Source organism: Triturus cristatus, chromosome 7 (assembly GCF_964204655.1).
Source record: "Triturus cristatus chromosome 7, aTriCri1.1, whole genome shotgun sequence".
Classification (NCBI taxonomy): domain Eukaryota; kingdom Metazoa; phylum Chordata; class Amphibia; order Caudata; family Salamandridae; genus Triturus; species Triturus cristatus.
The window spans coordinates 1,493,643,361-1,493,658,800 of NC_140590.1; the positions used below are offsets into that span (position 1 = coordinate 1,493,643,361).

General features: G+C 47.5%; 1 pseudogene; it reads right to left on the reverse strand.

Annotated features, from left to right (window-relative positions):
• Nucleotides 1–481: 481 nt before the first annotated feature.
• On the reverse strand, nucleotides 482–14,248 carry LOC146812246 (baculoviral IAP repeat-containing protein 7-B-like; annotated as a pseudogene).
• Nucleotides 14,249–15,440: the final 1,192 nt, after the last annotated feature.

Consider the following 15,440-nt stretch of genomic DNA (forward strand, 5'->3'; position numbering starts at 1 on the left):
AGGGGAAAGAACTGAAGATGTGCAAGAGCACAGACAATATACATTTGCTCTTGAATGTGTTTTGCCAAAGGGGCATTTAAAGGTGACCCTCAATTAAGGAACTGTAGCTATAGCTTGCCAGTGCAACTGCACTAGTTGTAATCAACAACCTATAAATACAGACTGTTTAAGACAGTTACACCAAGGCAGATTATGACGCAAAGTATATGTATTGAGAAAGTAACACTCCTTTGAACCCATGCAAACTTTTGAATGTGGAAAGCAAGATGTGATCCAATGCAGGAGATTCAGGGGAGGACAATTTTACCTTCATAGGGCACATAGTCCATATCAAAGTCCAGGATCGCTCGGTCACTGGGTAAGAAGATAAGAGACAGGAAGGAATCCCAGGGTTTCACATCCTCCATTAATGCATTTTGGAGCATCTGTTGTGTGGTCTGCTCAAAGTGCCCCGTAATGACAGTCTGCTTCAGTAGGGAGGTCAGATGATCATCCAACCACGATCGAGTGATAAGAGATTGAGATGAAGCAGCACAAGCAGTAGGCTGGGCAGGTGAAGAGCCGAGCCCTAGAAAGAATCCAGACAAAAAGGTGGCTCATTTACATTTGCTATTTTAATATTTTCATCAAGATTACTGCAAGGAGGCATAGATGCCTGTAGTGAAATCTTACTGGAAGATCTAAATAGTGATAGATTGCCTGGAGGAAAAACATCGGCAGGTCACAAGATTGAAAGAATAGTTATTTTGCCTTCTTCCCAACCACTAACACAAATACGGTGCTTTCATAACAGCCAGTCTCTAAAGATCCAGCTGTCTTTTGGATTAGCCAGAAGAGGGACATTAGTACCACTATCTTGCTCAATTAAAACTGGTGTGGTCCCCTATTCTCAACTTAAAGCCTTAATGGGCAAGCAATACTAGAGCCCCTGCCATGGCGGAGCCTATTTCGATAAACTGTGGTGTTGTCACAGGGGCTAATGATCCATTCCATTTAGGGTAGTCAGTGAGAAAGTTAAAATCCACTAGATTTGAGTCCACCCACCACTGTTTCCTCCACCAGCAGAACTTCTAAGCACTTTTCTACCTATCAGACCACCATATGCGTGGTTGCCTCGACTGCAGAAATTTCTGCATTGGGGTACATAGAGTCAGATGGGCATACCACCCCACAATGGTTAGTTTGGATTGATCTAAAAAAAAGAATTCTTTTAAAAAAATCCCTTTTTGCCCTGTACCTATAGTGCTAGCTTTGACACCTGCATGTGGACTTTGTACTACCGCTCTGGACTCTGCGCACCAGCCATGGACGTCAATTAATGGAATTTACATAGCCTGGCCTTTTCTTAAAGCACTCCAAGCAATGCCTTTGCGGTCACCATCTGTGATTCAGAGGAGATCAGATGGCTAATACAAAGCAAATAGGAGCCTGTGTCTTGGAGGGGGAAGAAGAGGTTGGTCAATGAATGAGAACTACTTAAGATAAACTGGCACAATGTGGGAGAAACCTATGGTACTCACTGAAATTTGCTGAGATAAATAGCTGTTAGTTACTATGGCTTGAGTGCTCAGGGTTCAGGAAAAATAAAGAGTCAGTAGTCCATGCAAAGCCTAGGATGCTTCAAGAAATTTGAATTACCAGATGAGTTTGCTTCAGGGGAGACTGGTGTTCATGGACAAAAGGGGCATTGCCCTGCCACCCTGGGAAGAGGCAAGAACAGGGAAAATGAAACAGCAGTTAAAAAGAAAAGATTGCTTTGAGGCAGTGTCCTGAATCTTCTGGGTGAACTCAAATGACCTTTGAAGATGTCCTATTAAACAAGCACCAGGCATGTGAGGTTTTAGTCAATCTGCAGGCACAAGCTACAGTAGTGACATTACATGAGGGAGTGCTGGATTAGAATGCCATGGGTCTAGCTGCTTTTGGGGCACATGAATAGTGGTCCTGGTAGGGGTTGCAAAACTCCATGCACTTCAATTGGCCAGGGCTGGGACAGGCCATTGAGGACAAGGAGGGAGTGTGTGGCAACAATGTTGAATATAACAGAGGGGCAGGCTGTAGGAGGGGTGCAGGGGGGCTGCTCTTCTGGCATCAACGCATGGCTAGCAGTGTATTTGGTTTCACCTTGAAAACATTAGGGGTTGAGCCCACAGTGCTCCAATCTCGACTGTAGAGGCCCAAGAAAAGAAAGGAACCATTTGTGAACAGCAATTAAGCTAGCGGACTAAGAGTTAAAGGTGCAGTTAAGCCACTGCATCAGGAGCATCACCCTGCCTCCCCAACCTTCCTGCTTTAGCAGTTACAGAGGGGGTGGGGTTCTTGATGGGCCTGGTCTGTCTGCAGCTTGGCAGACAGACTCATAATGAACTAGGGTGAAGAGGGAAAGGGTGAAAAAATGAATGAGTGGATGACTGGATGAATGCAAAATATGGATGAGTGAAAGGGTGGATGTAAAAATGGATGAGTAAAACAATGGATGAGTGAAAGGCAGGGTAGATTGGTGTCCGGATGGAAGAGTGAATAGATGGTGAGTGAAAGGGTAAATAGAGGTATGTATGAGAGGATGGAACGATGGATGAGCCAGAGGGGATGATCAAGGAGTGAAAGGATGGATAGATTGAGCGAAAGGAAGAATGGATGAAGGGTTGGATAAGTAAAGGATTGGTTTGATGGATGGTGTCCCTGGACCAGTGGTGCCTCTCCTTTATAGGTTCCACAGCTACACTACACTCTCCTTGTTTTGTGGTCCATTTTTATTGTATGGAGAGAGATTATTATTTCACTCCTGGCACAATCAAAATAAAATACAGACCCGCTTTGGGTCCAGCAACAAACAGAGGCAGCAACTGACATGGATTGCTGACACAGGTGCATGAAGGGGCCTGCGCTATTCCGGCACTGAGCATGTCAGTGTGACTAGGTGTGAGTTAAATTGAGAGAGTCAGTGAAGGATTTAGTGAGTGAGAATGAGTGACAGTAAGAAGAGTATGTGTGAGAATCAATGTCACTGAGGGAGACTGATAGAAAGCAACTGAGATTTACTGTGCATGAGGCACAGTAACACAGAGTAATTCAGCATTAGAGAATGCGTGGGACTGAGTAAGACAGAGTGGGTCAGAGCGCTGCATGCTTTACTGTGTCAAGGAGGTGTTCCATGGGCATTGCAGTGGGTGTTCCCACACAACACCCATGGATTTTGATGCTGACCCAGATTAAAAAAGTCACTTAAACCTGGGGCAGCACCAAAACCTTACACTTCCCCAGAGCAGGCTTAATGAGGATAAATGTTTTTCTTCTAGTTTTTTCTTATTTCCCTGTGCTGTAGAATGCATTACACAGAACGAGGACAATGCCTTCATGGATTGTTTTTGTGCAGCAATGTGTCCCTTCCTGTACAAAAACAATCCTGCCAACAATGCAGAACATGGGTGCCTGTGTTTGTGCTAGGCACCAAATTGTGCGCTGGCTGAAAGAACAGGAATGCACTGTATCTTGTAGACATGGTGAATTCCTTCCTTCAATACTAAAGACTTGCAGCGCTGCCCTACACCAAATCTTTGTAAATGAGGCCCATAGTGCAAGAAAGCATGAAGGCACCCTTCAAGAAGCTCATTGGAATATGAACAAAGGATTACAACTCCCATTTTTAAAGGTCGCCAGCTGCCACAAGTTTGCTTCCTTCATAAAAGGAGCCAGACGGTGCAAGACAATCGACCAGCTTCCTAGCTAAAGACTCATGTTAGTATTTCTACTGGCATACCGACTCTCACTGTATTAATTATGCACCTACCTATAACCAGTGGCATCGTAGTTCAACACACTGCTATTGTCCATGGTGTAAATATCAGCAATTCAGGGTGCACTATGCAATTGCGTAACCCACATGCTTGTGAAAAACAATGAGGAAAAGGCCTCAGAACCATCAAATACACAGCCTCTAACAACCACAGAAAGTTAATAAAAGATAGAACTAGTTAGAAATATACACTGTTAGTTCTGATGGCAGAAGGAGCTCATGATGGACTCCTTAAGCAGTAAGCAGCATAACCATCAAGCTTTACACCACCACTGCCCTTTAATCCTCAACTCACCTTGGCATGGTGCGGTGCTCATTCCTGTGCTCTGCTGAGCAGCCTTCTGAAAAATATATGATTGGCTCAACGTGAATTCAGAACCCGTTCCAACTCTAATCATTTTACTTCCTACACGTTCAGACTGGCTCATAGTGTACACCAATGCCCCAAACAGCGATAGTTACTTGCAACAACTGGCAGAAGAATAAGCTATACCACTTCACCTACCCACAAGCTGTGATTAGATGCACAGCAGACTGATTTAGTGTACCAGTTAAATGGAACCGCTACAGCAGTATCCGAACTATGCACCTTCTCATTTAGCAGCAGATCTTTTACCCTTCATTTGCAGTGCTACTCACCAGGATGCTCTTTGCAGGAGCAGGCTTATTGTTGTGTCGCACACAGTATGCAACTTACTGGAGACTGTGGATCTTCACAGTACTGGTCCAAGACAGCACGGATGAAATCAGGTTCCTTTTGTTACTTCAGTAACACACACCTGGGGTGCGGACAGAAACAGGTTGAGAAAAGGATCCACATATAGTGAAGCTGCACCATTGATGGGATATGTTCCCAATAGCATGGACAACTAGTGGTTGATCAGTGTAGCAATTCACCACTTAAGGTTTGAAAGGGGAATAATGGTCAACTAGTGTTTTGGTGGGAGCAGAGTTACAATGAACACCAAGATAATTTTCATGGAAGCTTGAGGTTCTACAAGAATCAATGACTGGTGTCTAGAAGATCAGATAGTCTATCACCCTTGTAGCCTAGAATGTTTTGACCCGTGTGAAATCCAGCCGATCCCGTTAAGTTCAGATTCTCTTCGCCTGCAGCATTTCCAAACCATCCCACAGATCTCCAGGAATCATACCCTCAGCCATTTCTGAATTTAGTCCTGCTCATCTTCACTTTGGCATTTCTTTATTGGTGTAAAAACTACCCTATCAGCCCCCTTTCCAGTCCACAGCTGACCAGCCAATGTCACCTGGCTGCTCCTCAAGCCAACCCCTTCTAAGCTGCAGACCAATTAACCAGAGATAAGTTAGACAGTTACAGGCATATTGAAAACTGCATATAATGCACAATAGGACCTTCTAGGGGTCCAAGTAGGGGACTTGCTGAGACCAGACTCCATGACTTCCATCTCAACTTGTGTAAGACATTTTCATTTATAAAAGTAGAAAAATAGTAAATATGCTCAGTATCTGGAATGGGATTGTGGGAAATAAGGGTCATGAATAGGGAGACCACCTGAACCATCACCAGCATTTTCACATAAAATCCTGTTATAATGGAAAAATTGCATTTAATCCTTTGACCAACAAACTAAAGGGAAAAAAACAACAACAAACAGTTTGAGTCATCTAACCTATTCACAAATTAGGCAATCTGAGCCAATTTGTCCTGTTAAATTACAAGATAGGATTTAATAGAAGATTTAATCCAAGCATAAACCATAAGCCACTCTTGAATCTGCAAACATAAACAAAATATTCATCCCCAACCGAGAAAGGGGGCAAATCCAGACAGTAAGAGTGAACGAATGCTGTGCACTTCCATTGTGGCAAAATTTTGTTTGCTTACCCGGGGCAGTGGCATGGTCATTTGCTTGTGTGATGCCACCATGTTCCCTTCCTAGGACATGAAAATGGCCCCACCCATGCAGCCACAGACCTTGGCCTACAGGGCGTAGCATGCTGCCCATGTAAACAAGCACTTCGATACCCACAGAGGTAGTGAGTCCAATATAGATGTTGCAGTGCAAGTATCTGCAGAACTGCTAATAAGTCTAGAAGCAGTTTTAAAAAAAGGCCAACGATGGGGTGTGAGGTGGCACTGGTCATGCCAAGTAGGATGAGAAACGGGACGATGAAGCGAATGGAATTATAACTACAGATGAGAAATCAAAACGTGAGGACAGTTAACCCCTTCGCTGCTAGGCCTTTTCCCCCCCTGTGCTAAGCCTTTTTTTGGCTATTTGGGGTAGTGCGTGCTTAGGCCCCTGTAACTTTTTGACCACATAAGGTAAGGTATCCACGCCAAATTTGCATGCTTTTCTTCCAACATCATGGGGATTGTAAAGGTACCCAGGGTTTGTGGATTCCCCTGGAGGGGTCCCAGAAATTAGCCAAAATACAGCTACATTTTGGGTTCTTTGGGAAAAATGGGAAAAAAGGGCTGCAAATGAAAGCGTCTGGGTTTTTCCCTGCAAATGGTATCAAAAAAGGGTTTGTGGTGCTGAAATCACCATTTTCCCAGCTTTTAGGGAATGACAGACTTTAGTCAGAAAACCAACATTTTTCACACAGTTTTGGCATTTTTCTGGGACATAGCCTATTTTTCCTGTTTTTTGTGCTTTCTACCTCCTTCCAGTTAATGGGAGAAATGGGTATGAAAGCAATAATGGATCCTGGAAAGCTATACATTTTAGAAAAGTAGACAACATTTTGAATTCAGAAAGGGGTCATTTGTGTAGATCCATCAAGGTTTCTTTATAGAAACTAACAGTTAAATATAGGAAAAATTGAAAATTAGTTGAAAAAAAGAACCTTTGTGTCAACGTTTTCACTTGTAACTTCTTCTAATTATGACAGCTCTTTGAAAGCAATATACCGTTACATCTGCTAGACCTTCCTGGTTGTGGGGATATATAGGACTTATAGGTTCACCAAGAACCCGACGAACCCAGAGTCAAAAAGTGAGCAGCAATTTGCAATGGCTTTTTATTATGTACCGGGTATATATCATTTATTGTGAGAAAATGTATACATGGAAAAATCGGTATGTATTTCTGAAATGGGAACAAATTATAGAGTTTAGAAACAGTAGATATGGAAACGTTGGGGGATCCACGCAGGCCATACCTCCCTGAAATCCCCCGGGTGTCTAGTCTTCATAAATGTGTGGGGCTGGTAGGTTTCCCAAGCTGGCCGCAGACCACGGGGCCAAAAACACAGGTGACTCCCCTTGTAAAACCAGGTTGTTTTGTGATAGACAATTTTGATGTCGCCTCACTATGTTTTGGGCCCTTGCCTGTCACGGGTACTTGGGCCTCCCACACGAGTGAGGCACCATTTTTATCGGGAGACCCAGGAAAATGCTGGGTGGTAGGAAATTTGTGTCAGCCCAGTGATGCCACAACTTTCCCACACAAAAATGTGTGGAAAAAGTGATTTTTTCAGCTAAATCTGAGGTTTGCAGGGGATTCTGGGTAAGGAAACGTTGGGGGATCCACGCAAGCCGTACCTCCCTAGACTCCCCCGGGTGTCTAGTTTTCAAATATTTATGGATTTGGTAGGTTTCCCTAAATGGCCGCCAAGCCCGGGGCCAAAAAGTCACGGGACCCCCTTGCAAAACCAGGTTGTTTTGGGATAGGTAATTTTGATGTCTCCTCAATAGGTTTGAGGCTCTTGCCTGTCGCGGGCACTAGGCCTCCCCATGCAAGTCATGTACCATTTTTCTCGGAAGACTTTGGGGAACGCGGAGTGGGTGGTATTTTGTGGACCCATGCAGATTCCAGAACTTTCCACCACAGAAATGTGAGGAAAATGTGTTTTTGGACACATTTTTAGGTTTGCAAGGGATTCTGGGTAACAGAACCTGGAGAGAGCCAGTCAAGTCACCCTTTCCTGGATTCCCCTAGGTGTCTAGTTTTCAAAAATGTATAGGTTTGCTAGGTTTCCCTAGGTGCCGGCAGAGCTAGGGTTCAAAATCTACAGGTAGGCACATTACTAAAATAAAGTCTGAGCCTAGTGGGCTTTCTGCCACCCTGGGGGGAATCGGGGGAGGGGGGTTCATCCCGATATGCCCCCAAAGGGGGCAGAAAGACTGTGGCTATTTTTTGTGGGGGTGGGGGTATTTGTATGACCACTTTGGGCAGCCCCCACCCCCATGCATAAAAAAGCCTGCGTACTCGCTGGCGCCTAGTTGGCTTTCTGCCCCCCCAGGGGGCACATCAGGGGCCACTGCCACAGTCTGCCCTCCCGGAGGGCAGAAACACTGGAATTTCTCTGGGGGTGGGGTGGGGGTATTGTCATGCCAATTTTGGGCAGCCCCTACCACTAAACTAATAAAACAAAAAAATCCATGGTTTCTAGTGGGCTTTCTGCGCCTCCCGGGGGGGCCAGATTGGGGGTGCAGCTCCCATCTACCTCCCGGGGGGCAGAAAGACTGTCATTTTGGGGGGGGGGCATTGACGTGCCCATTTCGGGCAGCCCACACCCTAAAAACCAATTGCGCAAAAAAAATCCCTGGTGGATAGTGGGCTTTCTGGGGGGCAGAAAGGCTGTAATGGTGGTGGGGGGTGGGGGCATTGGGGTGCCCATTTTGGGCAGCCCCCACCCTAAAGAAAATTGTGCAAAATAAAATCCCTGGCATTTAGTGGGTTTTCTGCACCCCCCCCCCCCGGGGGGGCAGATTGGGGGCTACTGCCCCATCTGCCCCCAGGGGGGGCAGAAAGACTATTTTGATTGCGGGAGGGGTGTGGGCATGGGCATGCCTGTTTTGGGCAGACCCCACCCTTATTTTTATTTTTAAAAATTCTGTGGTGTCTAGTGGGCTTTTTGCCCAACTGGAGGGGCAGATTGCGGGCTACTGTCCCATCTGCCCACTGGGGGGGCAGAAACACTGCAATAATTGCGGGGGTGGGGGCATGGGCATGCCCGTTTTGGGTAGCCCCCACCCTTATTTTTAATTTCTAAAAAAATCCCTGGTGTCTAGTGGGTTTTTAGCCCCCCCCTGAGGGGGCATATTAGGGTCCAATGCCCCATCTGCCCCCCAGGGGGGCAGAAAGGTGTAATGGTGGCAGGTGGGGTAGGGGCATGGGCATGCTCGTTTTGGGCAGCCCCCACACTTATTTTTATTTCAAACAAATTCTGTGGTGTCTAGTGGGCTTTTTGCCCCCCCCGGCTACTGCCCCATCTGCCCCCCAGGGGGGCAAAAAGACTAATTTATGCCAAAATTAATTGGGGGGAGCAAAGGCCCTTGCCCAAGGGGCTGCTCCCCCCTCCCTGGTGTCTAGTGGGTGGATCCCTGCTTGGGATCGTCCTCCTGTGGCGATCCCCAAGCAGGGATCCACTGGGGATGCTTTAAAGGACCCAATATGGTTACGCTCAGATTACCAGACTTTCGTTTGATAGGTAGTGCACCAGCACATCGCATCAGCGGTACATTACTAACAATCCAAGTCTACAAGTGCTTCCCATGGGAAGTAGGTACTTAAGGTACCCATTGTACCTCCATTTCAAGTATCTCGGACCCTGCTGCCCTCTTCTGCGCCACTCAGAGGAGCCAAGCTGCACCTTCACCACAGGCAGGAGTTCAGTTTGTCAGTATATTTCTGTTCTTTTCACTAGATGTGAAGTATCAGGAGCTGAAGATCAGGCATTCAACTCTCAGAACTGTCCTCACTTACCTGGGGAAATGTTGGGCATGTCTCTTCCATGGGTCACGTGCCTCTTCCAGTTACTAATCCCAGTACTGCAGTAGTAACCCCTTACGCGGTTATCATAACCTGCAGAAGACAAAGCTGGTGAAAGAGGGAACTGCTTAGCCATAAACAACTCCATGGTCACAGCCGACAAAACCCCAAACACCAATGTTTTAATTACTGGTAGTGTCTTAAAGCAGAATACCCCCACTCTAAGTTCTTTAGAGAATTTGGAGTATTGGCTGACAAAGGACCAGAAACCCTTTGATATTTGTCAAAAATAGAAGTAGTCTCTATATTTTAAAGTAGATACTTTTAACTAAATCAGCAAAACAGAAACAAATGTACATAGGACTAATTATGGGCCCCTACAATACAGCAGCTGTAGCCCGTACAGCTGGAATTGATCACCATTGCATATGAAGTAAGATTTTCATAGGAACTTTATTCTCACCAAATGACTTGCATCAAAAAAGTTGTACACATTTAATGAAATGCACCTATGGAAAGTACTTTAAAGAAGGATTGCACATTGGTCCAAAGGTGTGCAGCGATGAAGGATTAGTTTAGACAACTCTCATATGTTTAATCAAATAGTATTTAAGATAGCAGCAGCCAGCATGTCGCAGTACCCAGCTCCCAGGGTTTTCCATCGGAAGCGGGTAGATCACTGTTGCTTAGTGGAAATAGTAAACTAGATAACCCTTAGGAAGAAGTATTGCATCTAAGGAAAGTGATCTACTACGCGATTTAAAGGGGTTGACGGGTGGAGCTTCAAAGCACCCTGTATGAGCCGTGGGGGGGGGGGGAGAATGTGAGAACCCCAGGATGTCTAAGATAGCAATTTGAATGCTTCAAATGTGCTTTGGACTGAGAATATGTGGTATTCTAGAGAAATTCTTTCCCAGGGTACAAGGCAAACAAGTACAAACTGTAAATTGTGGCCCATTTGAATAATTTATCAATTCACCAAAATCAAGTGTGAAATGAATTTACTTTATTAGGGATCAATTGCTTTGTTGCACCAGTAGCCCTAAGTGATAAGAAATAATAGCAAATAACCATAGTCTGCAGGTGTTGACTGAACAGTATGTATGGCAGTGTGTGTAAAAGAAAATATGAGCTGTCTGGTCATGGAGCAAAGTTTTTTTTTAAAACAAGATTCTGCTAAAATGTATCAAAAAGTGTGCAACGAAAGGTGAAGCCAAATGCTTCACATGTAATAACTGTAGTCAAAGTAGTTCTTGAAATTAATACTAGTACAAGGGACAGCAAATGTTCAGTCTTAAGCGACAGACTCAGTGCCTTCTTCAATCACAAAACCAAGACCATCTTTGAAAACTTCGATGACGACAACCTACTCATGGAACCTACACCCACCGTTCCATACATCACGCAGCCAACACTTGACAGCTGAACCGCCCTCACCAACAAGACACCCTGAAGACTATGAAGGCAAACCACTCTGGGGCGGGCCCCCACAGACCCCTGCCCACACCACATCTACCACAGAACCACTGACATCATTGCCCCGGAGCTTCGTCCTATCATCAACCACTCCTTCAAGACAGCTTCCTTTCCCGACGACTGGAAAAATGCCGAGATCAACCCTCTTCTGAAAAAACCCTCGGGGGACCCCACTGACATCAAGAACTTCAGACCTATCTCTCTACACCTGTACCCAGCGAAAGTCATTGAAAAAGCTGTCAACAGTCAACTTGCCTCCTTCATAGAAATAAACAACATCCTCAACTCCTCACAATCAGGCTCAAGGAAGAACCACAGCACTGAAAATGCCCTCCTCACCGTGATAGATGACATCCCCCCCTCCTCGACAGCGGAGAGACTGTGGGCCTCATCCTCTTGGACCTCTACGCAGACTTCGACACAGTCTCACACTGCACCCTAGCCCGCAGACTCCACAACGCAGAAATCCGGAACAAAGCCCTCGAATGGAACCACTCATTCCTCTCTGGCAGAAAGCAGCGAGTCAGACTCCCTCCCTTCCTGCGGAGTCCCCCAAGGATCCTCCATCAGCCCCACCCTGTTCAACATCTACATCGCCCCGCTCGCATCCATTGTCAGATCACATGGACTCGACATCGTATCGTACGCAGACAACACCCGACTCATCCTCTCTCTATCCAACGAACCCAACATCTCCAAACATAACTTCCAAGAAAGAATTGAAGCAGTCACCGGGTGGATGAAAAACAGCTGCGTACAACTAATCGCAGACAAAACCGAAGTACTGATCATGGGCCCACACCCCAACGCCTGGAATGACACTTGGTGGCCCCCTGCTCTCTGTAACCCTCCATTCCCCACTGACTACGCATGCCACCTCAGAATCATCCTGGACTCCAAACTCAAAATGGACTGCCAAACACTGTCACTTCCTCCTGTTTCCACACCCTCCGTCTCCTATGAAAGACCTTCAACTGGATTCCCCTTGAACCTAGGAAATCCGTCACCCACGCCGTCATCAGCAGCAGACTGGACTACGGCAACGCACTCTATGCTGGGATCAACAAGAACCTCACCAGCAAACTCCAGAATGCCTCCGCCAGACTAGTCCTCAACCTACTGCGCCACTGCCACATCACCCATCATCTGCAGACACTACACTAGCTCCCCTTCGAGAAGAGAATCACCTTCAAACTTCTCACCCACGGCCTCAAAGCCCTCCACAACACTGGACCCACCTACAGGAACCACCTCCTCTTGTTCCATGCATCCCAAAGATCGCTCCACTCAGCCCAGCTCTCTATTGCGATGGTACCACGCATCAAGAAGATCAGAACAGGAGGTCGCTCCGTCTCCTTCCTCGCGGCCAAGGCATGGAACACCCTCCCTCTCCACCTCCGACAGACACCAACACTCTCCAAGTTCCTGAAAGACCTCAAGACCTGGCTCTTTGACGAATCACCGTGAACATCCAGGAGCTGCACGTCCCCCTCCTCCCTCCCTCAGCGCCTTGAGACCCCTTCGGGTGAGTAGCTGCGCTCTACAAACTACTGATTGATTGATTGATATGAATGATCAGTTGAAATAATTCCAAAAGTATAAAAAATTGGAGCATGTTTGTGCCCATAACACAGAGCCAAGGCATGTTAATGTGAGCAGATCTACACAACCTCAGCAGTATATTTAGTTGTACAGACCGTCTTGATTTCAGTAACATTGGCTATGCTGATCAAGCGCCTTTAGCATGAATTCGACATCTGCCCACAATAGGGGATGCTTGAGGAAAGCACAAACACTTTGGTTTGTTCACAACACTTCTTAAGGGGTTATGAGTTCTTTGAGCGCTGTTCATTTTACCCTGATCAGCGACCACGTTTTAGACAGATTAAGTCTTGCCGAAAATAATTCATTATGTTCCGGAAAAACAGTCCAATGTGGCAGCGTTTAGGGACATGATGCAGTAATAGTGAGGCTTTAAAGGGGATCAGCAATTGTGGCTCGACAACTAAAGCAGACAAATGCCAACTCAGCATGGGGTCTATGGATTTAGGGCACATCATAAGAGAATGTTTAAAACAAGGTTCAAGTTGGTAGAAGCAGTGTCTGGATGCCAGTGCCCAAAATTAAACTTTAGTCATTCTGGGGCCTTGCCGAGTATTACCAAAGTTGTCATCCTGCTACTTCGCAGGGGTACGTAATTTCAAACTCTATATTTGCATGTAGAATATAGTCTTTTGTTAGTATGTAGGGTTTTGATCTTTTGTACACAGATTTTATTTTACTGCAATTCACTTTGTCACCAAGTGTTGGATGCATTAGGCCAGAGCAGCAGGGATTACATGATTCAAAGTGAGCGTCTTGACAAGTTGAATCTAACCTTAACCAAGCCGGACTAGGTTTGCACTTCAAGTATTGGTAAATGTATAAATCCAGTTGTTTCACAGGGTTCTTTAGGAGCAGGGAGCCTAGATAGGTGTAGGCCAGGTGGTGACTGTAGGTCATAGGTGGGTGGCTGCCTATAGCCTCTTCCCCATGTTTAATGCAATGAAACAGCAGCACAAACAGTTGTATAGCCACCTTGAAGTAAAAGGGCACATTAATTCAAATCTAGCATTAAAAAAAGTGGCACAACACCATGCTTAAGCCACGGTCTCCGCAGTATCTGCACTCGTCAATATAATAAAAGCCAGCCCGGGCGAGTTCACTGGGCAGCACCTTGTCCTTTTGCCAGTTGCCGAGAGCACTCCCGCTTCCATTCGTGTGCCATGTCTGGGCGCGCTGCCTTGTTTAATCAGGAGGCCTCAGGGCCCATACTCTGAGGTCCACCCATCCGATCTGGACTTCCACCCACTGCTTGGGTATGCTGCCCACTTCCCTGCCCATGACAAAGTGGCAGTACGGGATGTACTTTGTTTCTCCTACATGGCTCTTCCTTGAAAGATTCTGCAGTTCAGAATGCCCCCAAAGGAGAAGCACTGAGTCCGTCCTCGTGCCCCACGTAAAGGAAGCCAGTGTTGGCCAGGTCTGCACGGAATGCCTGGGCCGCGGATGGCCACCTTTCGAAGGACTTCAGCCTGTAGAGCGCGCGGGCAGTCCTTGTTCCTCGCGCCATCTTGCAGGTTCTCATAGGTCTTCCCAAGGTACTCGAGCAGAGAGAGGAATCCATCAGTTCGAGCACAGAGAGGAGACTGGAGGAGCGACGCCTGGCACCTCGAGGGACATCTGTAGAGAGCCACTCGGGCTCTCCACTACAATGTTGTGCTAACACACGCATCCACACACCCCTGGGGGCGGGCTCGCCCCGAGTGGATAAATAAAGGTGGGCGAGACCGCACGTGGTCTCTATGGTGTAGCCCAGTAACCTATAACAGTGTTGTGTCCTTTACTCCTACCTGATCGTAACTGCGACCCTGGGCCTGCACCTCTACACTGGCGATGAGGCCGGTCGAGCCTGTGCGTGCGACGCTGCTGTAGGAGCGAGGGGAGCAAGCGGAGCCCACCCACGCTGGTCGCGCTCCCTCCTCGCGTTCACCTCTGCCGCTGCCTGCGGTGCACATCCGCGTGGTGAAGGAGGCGGCCTGCCTCCGACTGAAGCCTGCTGTCGGCGGAGCCCACCCGCATGCTGGAGCGTCCGCCTGGAGCCGCTGGTGACGTCTCCTGTTTGGCCGGGTGAGTGGCAGAACATGCGCACTCCCCGGCGCTCGACGACGCTCTGATTCCGGTGAGGGGGCCTCGGCAGGCTGCCCTTCGCGCTGCCTGCAGGAAATTCGCCCGTCTGTGCCGCTCGTGGCTGCTAGCTGCAGCGTGTAGACTCCCTGGTGGGAGGAGCTCGTCAGCACGAGGCTAAGAAGCCTAGGTCCAAGCAAACAAGCATTGGCACCTCTAAATCTAGGCCTAGGTGCGCATTACTCTACCTCACAGCTACTGAAGGCAAGGCACGGGGAAAACACATACCCCATCAGGGCTGCACTCCAGCACAAGTGCTACATAGGCTGGCCCAAGCCCCAACATGTCCACAACGCCGGCAACCGGCGCAGGAACATCGCAAGGGAGCGGACCCGCCGCGGTGGCTGTCAACAATCCCCTGCCGCCTTCGGTGGTCACCCACACAGCTGTAGCGCCTTTACCCCCCTTCAGCGAAGCATCGGACCCAGCTACCGCCGCCCCGCGATGGAAAGCATGGGTAGGTCGTTTGAATCACTACTTCCGAGGGACCCGAGAGACGGACGGGGCGGTGAAGAGATCGTTACTGATCTACTATGGAGGGGCGGAAATATACGAGCTGTTCGACACGCTTCCTGACACCGGGGACGATGATGATTACGACGCCGCGGTCGCGGCACTGAACAAGCATTTTGATCACCAACTGAACCCGGACTTCGAAAAATTCAAGTTCAGGAGGGCGTGTCAAACGGACGCAGAGTCGCTGGACATGTTCTATGCGCGGCTGCGCCGGCTAACCAGCA